Source organism: Nematolebias whitei, chromosome 9, assembly GCF_014905685.2.
Source record: "Nematolebias whitei isolate Nwh7 chromosome 9, NemWhi1, whole genome shotgun sequence".
Lineage (NCBI taxonomy): Eukaryota > Metazoa > Chordata > Actinopteri > Cyprinodontiformes > Rivulidae > Nematolebias > Nematolebias whitei.
In genome coordinates, this window is record NC_056506.1 from 37,249,706 (window position 1) to 37,262,744 (window position 13,039).

Genomic DNA, 13,039 nt, shown 5'->3' on the forward strand with positions numbered 1-13,039 from the left:
CAGAACAGTGATAATAAAGGCTGACCAAACTTGACAGGATATTCAATAAAAAGAAACTTGACACCAACCTATTGCTGTGATCCAAAAAGTTTGATTTTCTCCCAGTCTCTTGGTAGCTGAGCCGGTGCTGTGGCTTTGAAAGGTAGTCCCCAGGAATATGACATACTGTGCCTTTGACAGCCTCGAGATAAGCACCTGCGTTCGGGTCCCTTTTTACGTCACACCTCCCCATTCACAGCCCTTCAACATGATGCACATTTGCACATCAACAGCCACCAACCCCCCCTCCTCGCTCTATACTCCCACATCCGCAAAAAACACACAAACAGGCACACAAGAAGGAGGCAGATGCGTGCGCTAGCCCTCTACCCATGCGCGCTTGCACAGCGCCACCGATTTAGGTGCTCCTATCAGAAACCTACACCCAGGTGATTTATTCAACTCAATCAGCCCCTGTTTGTTCATTAATCCTTACTGTGTGTTTAAAAAAATGTAAACTTTCACTTGCTTTGTCGTAAGACCGGGGCTTGTGCCCTCGCAAGCTCCTCACACATCACTCATCATGCAAATGAGAGGGAATGTCACTCCTCGGCAGCAGATGGCCAGGGATGATAACAATGGCTCAACAGACCAGTTTCAGTGTCTATGACTTTATCGCTACGACGACAACAAAAATAGATATGAAAAGTCTGTGAGTTTGATTTGTAATACTTTTCCCCCCCTGTTTTTATCAAATGGAAAAAACAAACTTTGCCGTCTTGAGAAGTTTGGCTGTAAGTAAGATGCAGAGGAGTGGAAATGATTTTTTTTTTAGTGACTATAGAAAGCCTTGCAGTTATGGGAGTAATTAGGTGTAATTCCTCCCTCTAGGCCATGTTAACCCCCCATGCACGTTCAACAGGCCCGGATAGAGACAAGGCATGGAATTGAATAAAGAGAGAAGGGCCAAGCGAAATCACAAATGCAGCTTTTTCAAACACCTCCCCATCCAAAGTGATGTCACCCTCCGTCCTGCTGACTCCTGTTCATACAAGCCCCCCATGGCAGAGAGTAAACAGTGGAAGCTTTTAGCAAACAGGGCCAGATTACAATGACAAAGGCGACCACACTTCTGGGTGGAGCCTGGGGCAGAAGAAGGGGGGGTGGCTCAGGACTTTAAAATAAAGTGATACCCATGGGGGGACCCCTCCTTTCCCTTTAAGATCCAAGCCCTCCCCCCAGCTGATGAGGGGCCACCCAAATACACATTTCTATCAGAGATGCCCCCAACCCCACCTCCCTTCTTGCTCCCTGGGGACTCAAGTGTGAACACAATATATAATAATAATGAATTTTCAGTTCTTTTTTTTTTCTCCCCCTTCTGTGATTTGTGTTTTTGGTTATGCAAGGCTGGTGACTTGAGGATGGAGAATATCATTACTTAAGGTTTGGCAGTTGATCATCACCTTGTTTAATGCCTCATTTAAAAGTCTAATTTCTAACTGTCTTCAAGAGCCAATTCATGGGACACTGAACGAGACGTACAAAGGAGCTCTGGTTTACCCTCCTTCCACCATCCGTGTCTGGTAATTGTAAAGACACATGAAAGTGGAGACTAATCTATCTAAGAATCTTATCAAATGCCATGTTATTTGTTTGCAATCTCACAAGCAGCTTGTTCCGTGGATGATTATTTTGTGTTCCAGACTTGACATAAGTATTATTTGCAGCAAAAAAGAAATCAACTTGTGTCAAGCAATCACGGCGCATTGTAAGACAAAACCATATTGAAGGCTGCACAACAACACTATTACAGAATGCAACATTTTCTTTTTCGCCCCAACATCTGTTTGAATCTAAAAAAAAAAAAAAGAGAAAGCGAGAGACCTCATTCAGAGCCGACACACAACATAAACTGATGTTTTGTCGAGGCTGTTTCATCGACTGAAAATGTGGGCATCGCTGGAGAGAGCTGATGGAGAAATGAAAGAGGAGTGGGTTGGACAAAATTACATGTCAAACAAGGGTTCACGTTTAAAAAGTCCTGCTCATATTTGTAGAAAGTGTTTGATTGCATTTAGAAAGGTATTACAATGGGTCACATCTGTGTCTAAAAGCTTTTTGCATTCTGCTGCAAATTATGTAAGCAAAGTGAAGTGTCACGGCACCCTGTTGTTTTGAGCACCATGCCTTCCTCCTGTGAAACCTACACAAATATGTTTAACTCAATTCTTCTAATGCGCGGCGGGATCAGCATGTCAGCGCTATAACTTCAACAAACCCTCTCACTCAGCACCCCGCCCTGTAATTTCAACAAAAGCAACACGACTAATTTCATATGGCAGCCTGCACAGGCAAACAACAATGCACATCCACCGTCCCATTCAGTGTGATAGATGTGTAAAAATCTGTTTCAAACTGTGGTTAATTTCAGCCATAACGCTGTAAGCCTGGTCTAAAATGACAGACGTGTCTGTTCTTGGTGGTACTGAACCCTTATTGTGCAGCCACTTGATGCCGCTTGTTCACCACACAAAGTCACATAAAAGCCCTGAATTAAAATTAAAAGAATGTATATTTGCATATGCAAATATGATAAGCCAAATGCAAGTACATGTTGATGTTGATATGGCTCCAGGATGTAGAACTATCTTATGTTAATGTCAACAGACAGGGAATATTCTTTTGAAAATACAGTGCATTTTTATGGGGATCATTATCTACACTGCATGTCACTGCGCTTGACTTAAAAAGAAATGATTCGATTACTTCCCCAGCAATCCCCTCTGGAGTAAATTGTGTGTGACAGTGGGCAACCTTACAATATGTTTATTCAGTGTCCTTTGAAGACACTTTGATTAGATTTGAAATGTTTTATGGACGAATATAGCATGATCCCCCCCCCCCCCCCCTTCCTACTGTAAACTGATGCAACTGGAACAAGAGCCATAAGGTTGTGTTTAACTATATTTTACAAACTCATGGAAATCAGTTTAAAACTATTTTGGATCCAATAAATTTCATGCGGAATGGCCTTAAAAGTTTTGTTTTTTTTAGAAGTAATCTACAGGAATACATGCTCACTAAAACCACAGAGATGAGATATTTTAAAATGTTTAAATTGGATATGATCCAAAAGTGAAAGATGAATTTTATCAGCAACAAATGAGAAGCAGGAACGACATCTGGAATTAAAAAAAATGCCAGTATTTGATGTGAGCTCACTCGCTGTGGTGACCTCTGAAAATGATATGTGACTTATCTGTGCTGCTGATTATCCATGCTGCTGATCTCATGCTGCTGCATTTATTCATACCCATCTACTCGCTACAGACTCATGTTTGGGCTGCTGTTTAATATAACGTATTATTTTACATTATTAGTGTTTAGCATTTATCTTAGATCTTTTAGCGTATCATTTAGCATTCGTTTAGCGTATATCTTAGTGCAGGGGTTCCCAACCCTGGTCCTTGAGGAACACTGTCCTGCATTTTTTAGTTGTTTCTCTGCTCCGACACACCTGATTTTAATTAATGGGTAATTAACAGGCTTCTGCAGAACATGAGGAAGTAATTAAATCACAGGTGTGTTGGAGCAGAGCAACAACTAAAACATGCAGGATGGTGTTCCTCAAGGACCAGGGTTGAGAACGACTGTCATAGTGTATATCTTAGATCAGGGGTGTCAAACTCACTTGCAAAAGGGGGCCAAAATTAAAACTTTTTTCAAACTAAGGGCCGGCTTCAGAATCTACTTTAACTCAAATTAGACACCCAACATCTTTTCTTGGTTGCAGGTTCCTCAGCAAGAGTTTGATTGGTCTCATTTTATGTTCTCTGTTGCACTTTTGACATCATAATCAAAGATTACTGAAAAAAAAAAAAGATAAAAGTATTTTCCATTTAAAATAACATCTTGGAGGGGCAGATAAGATGTCAACGAGGGCCACATTTGGCCCCCGGGCCTTAAGTTTGACACATATTTATATTTTTTGGGGTGTAACTGGGACCTTGAGTGCACAATTTCATTTCACCTCATGTACCACATGTGATGTGAATGACAATAAAGAAACTTGAACTTGAGCTTGCAGAGGGGAGCAGCCAAAAGAGAAAGAATAAGATGAGACTATTGCATTATATCTGGCCAAAATTCTGTCACAATATGCAAATAATCAAAAACTGAGGCTTGCCATGCAGAAAAGATGCCTATTACAAACATAGCTTCATGTAAACCACATTTCACTGGTAGGTTTCAGTACATGCAGAAAACATGGCGACTGACTTTAATAACCACCTACATCACTGGAGGTCTAATTTGTTGACCTTTTTCATTTCTGGTGAAAAGCACGAGTTCCCCTTCCCTGATTAAACACTATTTCATAAGCACATTAAAAAAAATCTTGCTTCTGTTATTTAAAAAGATGTAAATATACATTTAATCGTAACCAAATTCAAAGATCCCATTCATCTTATTAACTGCAGGTCTAAATTCAAGTATCCAAGCTGCGGTGGTCACAGCTGGTTTCTTATGTTTACTGCCCTCAGCTGAGAGCATCTGATTGCTTAACAAATCGATGCTTGGCTGGTCAGTCAGTGTCTTTCCTTTCATAGAGGCAGGGGGCTGACTTTGTTGTGTCATTGAGAGGTTAGGTGCAGATCTGCGTTGTCTCTGGGGGTCCCTGCCCATCTTTTCTACTCAGGCGGACCAACAATGAAGTAGACACGCCTATAAATGATGAGATAGGAGCTCGGATGTTCAGCCAAAAACGAGCATCTAAACAATGGTAACAGGTGTGTATAATGTGGGCTTTGATAATGACCTTGGTGGCCATAATAGTATGTCTAGACACAACTAAAATGAGGCATTTCTGTCTGGTCTCAGAAGTCCTGGAGTGCTCGCTGCAAACAAAAAGGTCCTAAATATCAGATACACTGAATGATTAATATTTGTTCAAACCTAAAACAAGGCGCGTAATTTTCTATGACACTAGAAGCACGAGGAGCTTCAAAATAAAAGTTTAGCCTACCACTCAAAATATTCGTAAGTCTGCTGCGCGTAATAAGCTAAAATCATCTTGAGGATTTAGAGATATGCTCTCGAATGAATAGAAACCCCAGCATTAATGTGGATGGCTTGAGATTTCTGATTGCGCCAGATACAGGAAGCTTTGTGACATAAACTAAAATGCAAATGCCCTTTGAACAAAACAAAGAAATTGATTATGAAGTAAGTTTCTCCAGCACAAGTAGCTGGCTTTGAGTGATTAACGGGGGCGGGTCATTGATTTGCTTTTGTTGAGATCTTGGTTAACTTTCTAGATGCACAATTATAATTTGTTTCCAAACAATAAATCTAATTTAGCTCCAGCACAATAAACTTCCCTATGGCCTCTTCTTTGTTGTTTTACATCTGAAATAGGTTGTTATCAAAAGGCACTGCGTGCTAATGTCTGCTATTTCTGTTTATATTTATTGCCTCGCTGATTGGATATTGTTTTTCTCCGTATATCGGAAGGTGGACCCGCTTAAGGAATCAGAAGAGCTGTTTGGGGATCAGCATGAGTTGATGTCAGTTACTTTGATAAATCCTCTGGATGTCATACATCACTGGTTATCTAAACGACACGAGAAATGGTGTCTTCACGTTGTCTCAAACATGCCAAACCGTTTTTCTTTCCTCTTTTAGAGAGAACTCATGGCGCTGAACTAAAGCTAAAGGCTGCTGATATGAGTTTGAGAAACTGAAGTACAATACACTTTATTTTTCCACGTATTTGCAAGTCAAATTTCAAAGTTACAGACGATGAGAGGCTTTTGCCATCTCTCCCCCCCTCCCCCAGCTTTACAACTTTGAAAACTTCCCCAGATCCAGACATTTATACTTCCTGATTTCTCGCATCATCTCTCCAAGATAGTGATAATACGATTTCTGTGTTTTTTCGCTGTTGAGAAACAAACTGGATTATGAACAGATCACTACATAAACAGCTTTCTAAAAGGGAGGCAGCTATTTTAAAAAAGGCTGAAGAAATGCAAAGAGGGATTTAAATTTTAATTTGAATTTATTCCAGCAAGTGAAAGGTTCTTTTGAGAGGGGATTTCAGCAAAGATGATGGTATTTAAAAGTGATAAACAAGCATCTAAACCTCTAGTGGAAAACAGTCATTTTGCTTCTTTCTAGTGTAGAGGAGGAATTGGGCTTTCTGTGGTCACATCCAAAGAAACAAGAGGAAGAAAGAAAAAGAATAAGTAATAGTAGTAATTAAAATGTAAATAAGTGAGATTTGTGGAGATGTTTCAACAAATTTTGGTTTAACTTGTGCTATTTACGTTTTGTCCTGATGCACCTTGTGACTTTAAAATGCACAGCTTTACGTCCTCTGTGCACTTGGCACTACATGTTTGATACTATATTTGATGCTCAAAAAAATATTTCACACTTATCACTTGCAATTTACATCATGACAGAGGCAAAGTTCAAAATTAAATGCCTTACGAATCAAAAAAAAAATGTGGCAATTATGGCTTGTTCTTGTTCAAAGGAGTATATCAGAAAAAAATCAAGTGATTTTTTTTTTTTTTTTGCGGGGAGTAGAGTGATTCACTTCATGCAGCCACATTTCACGTTTGTGTGACAAAGAACGATTAACCAAGGCTGTCATCTGTTATATTTGGAATATGTGGATTATAATGCTGTGACTGGATTTTCAAGTGTGCCTATTCTGTTCTGGGTGACCACTAAACTTAAGCGGAGGAACCTATGCCACACAAGAAAGACAAAGAGTTACATCATTTTTGTAGAACAGTTAATCCGATCATGGACAGTGTGTGCATTTGCTATCTTCGGAAAATGCCAGCAAAGGCGCTAAGTAAACCTATTTTACAAGACTCCCTCACAAGGATCCAGTGCCAGTATCGGGATAAAATTTCACACAGCAGCATGGCTCAGTCACATAACCTAAGCAGGCTTAGGAAAATGGAACACAACAAAGTGTTGCACTTTCTTCCTCTACGTATGTTCCTGCTCACAAAAAGCTCTGACTGATGGGAGTTTCAGCACAAAAAGCCAAAAAGAACTAATGGCTGAATAGCATGTAGATACTGTTGTTAATGCTCCCGAGTTGTTTAAAATGGTAGATTATGGAAGTGTGCACCTGGCATTTTGCAGGCTAGCCTGGCAACACTCCTCCCTTATAATTATAATGAACACACAGTAATTCAGGGTTGAGGCTGAAATACGAATGATGTCCTTTGAGACAGCTTGTTTTAATGGCTATGCAGAAGAGTTCCTAGAAGTGCAGATGGCAGATGCAATGCCTTTGAAGCTATTTACAGATTGTACACTACAAGGTATGGAAAGACTCATAGTACAAAGCCATATTGCTTTTGTGTGGTCCTGAATAATACAGTGTGCTGGCTAACAAAACACGAATAAAAAGTGATATTTAAATGACATACAGCACGTTTCTAATGGTATTGACAGTACGTTGAATCAAAAAGGTTTATTAGAAAATTTAAAAAGGGAGAAAGTCAAACAAATAAAGGTGTGTTTCATCCAACTATCCCACTGTTCTTGTTTTGTCCACATAGGGGTGCATTTTCTCAGAACGTTACTACATGTAGGAAAATGTGGCTTTATGTCATTTTACCAAACTGAAATGCAAATTTGATCGAATAAGTGACGTCATATTCTCCTAAAAACATGATGATTACATGCTTCAAGAAATAAACCTTCATAAATATTTCAGAGTGAGGTGTGTTTGATTATAAAGCAGGCCTTCCAATTAAACATGGAGCACAAATAGCAGCACAGTCTTGCTTTAAAACATAATTTGTACCTGATTGCATCAAAAACAAGCTACTGATGTATATTTTTCTATTTATGTAAGCCTAGGTTAATGCACCTCTACATCTGGCCCGGTCCCAAGCTCTTCTAAAAGAGCGCGGAGTCTTTGAATCAGTCTGCTGCTGTGATACAAGAGCAGGTATTGGAACAACAAGAAATGTAAACTCCAAGAAAAAGTTTTGCCGCATTAAAGTCGCACAGGAGCCACATTAGCATGTGAAAAGAATAAACAGAGGCATTCTCAGTTACACACTCCACCTGGCTGCTCACCAGCGTCCTTGTCAGAAGTCCACCCACCGAACTGGCTAACACTGAAAGACCTCCTGGGGACCGCGGTGACCATTCACTCGCTTCTCTCTTTTTCCCAAGCACCTGTGACTGTTTTTGTGTTTGCTATTTTTCGCTTTGTCTTTTTCTGGCAACGCTGTATCATCGGAGACACACTTTCCCTCAAAAGGAATTCTCCTGCCCAACAATGTGGTTTGTTTGTTCACCGGATATGGCAGGCCAAAGGGTCCCAAAAAATAAAATAAAAAGAAAAGAAAAGTCGCCACGAAGATAATTAAAATAGCCAACGAAAAATAAACCAGTAGATGTGGCTGGATGTGAAATAAGAAACTAAAGCGTTTTACCAACTGCTTTCTTGTCGAGTTGGGGGTCTTCGCAGGTGCAATCGGAAAGACTCGCCTTCTTGCTCTCCTCGGATGGCTCATCCGGCTTCTCCATGGTCCTGGACCTTAGAGAGCTGCTTTTCCATTTTCCAAAGGACTTTGCCACAATCGCTTTGTCCGTTCCTTTCATTGTTTTCTGTAAAACACATTTACAGCATGACTTCCCAGGTTTATCCCTCTTGTGAGCCATCTGCCCCCTTTTTTGGCTCTCAGTAAACCTGGGCTCATCTTTCCCAAACCCAAAGTAAGAGAGAATTAGGGCATTGTGTGCATATGCATTCTCTTAAGCATTCCAGAAAATTTCCTGATTGCCCGGGCATCTTTTTGTCGCGAGCGCTTGGACATTGTTTTTCTCCTGACATTTTGAAATCCTGTGTGGAAAGAGTTAGACTGATTAAAACAGTATACTTCGCAAAGTACCCACGCAGTAAACAGTAGATGAAAACGGGGGGGAAAAAACAAACATGTTTTCACATTTAATCCAACTTAAAGGAAATAAAAATAGCACATTATGCCCTAATTGAGTGCTCTACAGTCCGCAAATACTATTACAAGGCCGATCAGGATTAGCAGTGGAACATACCTAGTTATCTATTTCTGAGTGCCAAGACTGCTAGCAGTGGGCAACTAAATTTCAAAAGCTGGCAAATCCAGTTGTCTCCTAAATACAGAAAGTAAGTTAAATCCACAGCTAACAGAAGAAAAAGACGGATAAAGGGTGCTCTGCATATCACCGAAAAGCTTGTGCACTTTTCAGAATCACTGGCTAGGTTAAACAAATATGCTAAGTAGAGATCAAAACAATCCTTTGATCTGCAGCCTAGTTTCCAGAGGAATGGCTCGGCTGTTGTTGTAAATAACTTGTATAAATCTATATACCATTTGCCTTCAGGTAATTTCAAAAAGTGCCAGGGATTCGCAAGCAGCTACCTTGTGGTTAGGAATTAGATCAGATAAAAGCATATAAATATTCCAGCCATCATCCACTTTGTGCATTACATCTAAGTTTTTTTTTTTTTTTGGACTCACTATGATTGTTGCACTTACATTATTCTAACAGAGTAAAAACGACTTTCTACCTCTTTCTGTTTTTGTAGTTGGGGATAAAAAAAAAAAAAGGTTCCTACCTCCAGCACGCCATTCAGGTCAAACGCAGTGTAAAACATTGTGTTAAACTTCAGACAAAAGAGGCTCGAAGAATCAGAATGCAGAAGCTAAGCAACTTGCTGACTAACTTTGCCCTCTGTTTTGATCGGGCACACAAAGAAAAACGCTGTCCATTCAAAACAAACAGCATAACTCTTTTCAGAGAGAGCGAGGTGGGGTGGGGATGGTGGGGGGGACCGTGAACAAACGAGGCCATGTCCTGAGCTGCAGTCGGTTTCCCGTCAGGCGTGCACAGTGCCCGGTGAGGGCCGCAGGGACTGGGACCGGCTGACACCACATCAGGACACAGAACAACTTTTGTGCACGTGACTGCCTTCTAGAGCGTTTCGTTCCATTTTCAATCCAAATTAAACAAGGTTGTTTTTTTTGTTTTTTTATTGTTTAAAGTTGTTTTTGTTTTTTTTGTACCTCAACCCTCTTTCTGTTTTGCATTTTGACAATTTTAACCATATTTCTGAAAATAAATATCCTACAATGCTACGGATAAACTAATATTTTATTGCTGTAGTGATGAAAAATAGCCCAGAGCCAATAAAACATTTTAAGCTGGTGATTTCCATCTAAATCTTTCAGGTCTCTCTTGTAAATGAGTCCCCGAGGCTCAATGGGATGAACCTGTATAAATAAAGGCTGAATGAAAATCACAACAAAAATGATAAAAAGGCAACAATTGAGAAAACAAAGCTTATTTATGAGTCACTATTTCACACGTTTGCTAACTATCCAGCACAACTATTTTTCGGACTATAAGGCGCACTAAAAATTATTTAATTGTCTCAAAAATCAACAGTGAGCTTTAGAATCCGGTGCTCCTTATGCATTAATTCTGGTTGTGCTTACTGACCTCAAACCAATTTTATGTGGTTATTGTGAATGAGTTGAATAAAGTTTGACTTATCTGACTTGTTTTGTTTCATTTAATGCGTCTTGTAATCCGGTGCGACTTATAGTCTGACAAATATGGTAGCTTAAATGATCGTGAACATTTTAAACTTGGTTTAACTAAACTTCACCAAGTTGTACGACAAATAGAAACAAGGTAAACTGAACTGTATCATTATTTTAGTTTGTTAATGTAAAACCTCAACATCATAGAACAAACAAACTGACTTGATGTTATTTTTTTATTCATGTTTGTTAAATTCTTTTTTTTTTTTTTTTTTTTTGCATCTTGTTTGTTTTTGTTGGTCTGAAGTGTTATGGAAGTTTTGTGCTGTGATTTATTGCCAAATATTTATAACCACAATTCAAAGAAATTATTGAAATGTAGTTTTATATGATTCAGTTTAGCAAATGTGTTGACATGTTGTCTTCGTATGTTTTTTATTGTTCATTACATCGTGTTTGTTTGCTTTTTGCTGTTTTATGCACAATCTTTTTTCCCTTCCTTGCGCTCAGATTTTTTTTAATTTATTTGCAAATTATTATTTTTTGACAGCTGTGTTAACGTTATTAATATTTTAAATTATTATTATTATTATTTCAATGTATGGTTAACGTAAATCATTTTAGAAGTTATCTCACCTCATTTGAAGTCGTTTAAGCAGATTCTATAGGTAAAAAAAAATGAGTCTTTTAACTTTACAACAATAGTAACACATTCTACACTGATCTACAGGTGCATCGCCAACAATTGGAATATTGTGATTTTTTTTTTTTTAATAAATCATTTCAGAAAATTGAACTCATAAATTATTCATGACACACTGAGGGAAATATTTCGAACCACACTGGACTTGAAGCAACGTGGATTCTGGGCCTCTCCACTCTTCCTCCAGACTCTGGGACCTTGATCTCCAAATGACATGTGGAGTTTACTTTCATGTGAAAAGAGGACGTTGGACCACACAACAACAGTCCAGTTCTGCAGAACTGCTGGCATAGCCCTACAGAACCTCACTGACCAACACAAGGCGAGGTCAGTGAACAAGGCCAAGCAGATTCTGGCAGCTCCTGATCATCACTCCATGGTGAGTTCAGGTTGCTTCCATCTAGACGCAGGTATCTGCAGCCCAGAAGTAGGATGAACAGACTGAAAAGCTCATTCCTCCCTGTAGTGATCAGGCTTCTTAATGAACATTGATGACTTCTGTACTGTTTTTTAACGTCTCAATGTCTTGTGTAGCTTTGTGTGCTGTGAAACAAATTGCGCCTCGGGGATGATAAAGATTTTTGAACTTGACCTTTGTCTCCTCATCAGGTAAGACACTTATAACATTGTCTCTGGTTGAGGAGTGGCTTGACTTGTGGAATGAGACATTTGTAGCTCATGTCTAGGAGTTAATCAGCTGATTAGGGTGTGACACCAGGAGTTTACAATACTGAACCTCTTCACAATATTCTCATTTTCTGAGACACTGATTTTTGTTTTATTAATATTTGTAAGCCATAATCACCAAATTGACAAGTAATATAAGCTTAAAAGATTTCACTCTATATGTAATGATGTTAGGTAATATTTGAGTTTTCCTTTCTGAAATTATTGACAATTTTTTTTTTAACTTTTTCACAATATTCATTTTTTTAGACACACCTTTATTGTGAGTGTGAGTACACATTGATGCATTCACAATAAATAATAATAATTTAAAAATGAACTTATGTAAGAAGCCTTTTTGTAATTATTACAACATACCCAAAAACTTTTCTGTAAGTTTCACAGAGTATATTGTCTACCTGTTTTTGTTACTTTTTTTGCCATCTTATTTGTAAAATAATAATAATAATAATAATAAAAATCTGTATGCCTTTGTATAACTGTCTATTGTTGTCGCTGTTGTCCATTGTTGTCATCATTCTTTGTTGAAATCAGGTCTCTCTTGTAAATGAGTCCTCGAGGCTCAATGGGATTTACCTGTCTAAATAAAGGTTGAATGAATACAGGTTTTTTTAGCTGAAAAAATTTGTACTGGACCCTAATAGTCTGGGATCATCACAAGCAGAAGTCTGTTTATTAATGCTATCATCTTCTTATGTGCAACATCTGTTTTGTTGTTCTTGCTTTCTTATATATATATATATATATATATATATATATATATACATATATATATATATATGGCCACGGTGCCGCAACTGGTAGAGCTCTCAGCAAGAAGGTGGTCTGGAGGCCTTTCTGTGTGGAGTTTGCATGTTCTCTCCGTGCTTGCGTGGGTTTTCTCCGGGTACTCCGGTTTCCTCTCACAGACTAAAAACATGCATGTTAGGCTGATTGGTAACTTTAAAATTGTCCCTAGGTGTGAGTGAGAGAGGGAATGGTTGTTGGTCTCGTTTGTCTCTATGTGGCCCTGTGATGGACTTGCGACCTGTCCAGGATGTACCCCGCCCCTCGCACAGTGATTGCTGGACATGGGCACCGGTGATCCCCATGACCCAAA